We start from the raw sequence: 1,738 nt of genomic DNA, 5'->3' as shown, positions 1-1,738 counted from the left end.
GTGATGTGACTGCAGCAGCCTTATGTTTGAAACTCCAGAAGGAAACGCCTGTGATCCTAACCAGCCAAATGTGCAGGGCCCAAGAGTGCAGATTTTGGTACCTGCTGCACTCACTCTGAAGCCCGTGCGCCTCCTCTGACCCCCGAGACTAAGCACGTGTCCAGCTTAGAGCACAGGGAGCTGCTAACACGCTTCACTGCTGCCAGCGTGAGGTGCTGCCCACAACAGTCCACTCCTGACACCGAGCGTCCCATCCTCACAGGTCACCACATCATACGAGCAGCAGTTGACTGAGCAACCTCTGAATCGTGACCTGTCTTCACTGCCAAAGTAGGGTCTGTGACAGCCCCAGGGAGGCAGGAGCAGGCGCCACAATGAACTCCAAGTGAGGGTCGCCCGTTGCTCTTCTAGCAGCCAGAGAAAGGGCTTGTGGTGACTGTGACGACTCGCCTCAGTACTGAAAATCTCTTTGGAAGACAATAGACTTACCTTAACTTTCTTGTCCTCAGTGTCCACTTTGTTGCCACACAACATAATAGGGATGTTTTCACACCCCAGCAGGTCTCCTTGCCAGTGAGGCACTTTCTGGGAAAAAACTCGATGTTACATCAGACAATCCAGTGGCACCCTGGGCTTGGCCTGACAGCCTCTCTCTCCATGCAGATGTCTCCCAACCAGTTCTGCACCTCCCAGTGAACTGGACCCGTCTGTCTCTGCTGTTGTGGAACAGGGGAGGAAGGACCTCAACAGCCCAGGTTCTTCCTATGTCTTTATTTTTCAGAATTATGCTGTTCAGATACACCCTCCCCTTACGCAGGTGTCTTGTTGCTGTAGTGCTGTTTTCTTGGACTGTACAGAGCATTTGGGTTGATACAGTCCCAGTTATTTATGTTCTCCTTTGTTTCCCTTGCTGCTGGAGATGATTCCACGAACACATTTGAAATTTATGTTGCAGAGTTTTCTTCTATGTGTGTTATGGTTTTGGGACTTACCACATAGTCTTTTTTTTCATTTTCTAGATAATGCTTTGTATAGGATGTTCATTGTGACCGCACTGATTTTTCCAATCCATGAGCAAGAAATAACTTACTATTTCTTTGTGTCTTATTCTATTTATTTTAACTGAGTCTTATAATTTTCATTATACAGGCCCTTCACATCCTTTGTTAAGTTTATTAACTAGATATTTAACTTTTATTTATTTTGGTGTGATTGCAAATGGGATCTATTCCTTAATTTTTCATCTTCTCATTTAAAAAAATTATTTATGTATGCATACAAGAGCTGGGTACAGACCAGTAGTGTAGGGGGTGAGAGAATTTACCAGAGACAGAGTGGGGAACAGAACAGGCCGATTGCCGAAGTACACTGCAGAGAGGAGCAGAGGACTTGCCAGGAGAGGTCTGCTGCACCATGTGGGTTGCTCCCTGGCCGGCAAGGGATCAGACGCGTGCTGCAGTGGCTGCAGACAGCTTCATAGGTTGTGTCTTAACCCCTTGTGCCACCAGGGAGGTCCCTAATTTTTCTTCTTCTAACTCAAAATTGGACATAAATGAAACTCATCCTAAAATAATAAAAACTATGTCTATGCATTTAATTTTCAAAACACCCAGCTGAATATTGGTTTATTCTTCCCACACTAATAGACACAAGAAAACAGATTCAGGGGCATCTTTTATAAAAATAATATAAGAAAGCAGTTGAAGCTTGTGTCATGTTTTGTGTATTATGTATAAAG

Source organism: Talpa occidentalis, unplaced genomic scaffold (assembly GCF_014898055.3).
Source record: "Talpa occidentalis isolate TD23 unplaced genomic scaffold, MPIMG_talOcc4v2.1 talOcc4.12, whole genome shotgun sequence".
In the NCBI taxonomy this organism is placed as follows: Eukaryota; Metazoa; Chordata; class Mammalia; order Eulipotyphla; family Talpidae; genus Talpa; species Talpa occidentalis.
Note: the sequence above shows the minus strand (reverse complement) of the source record.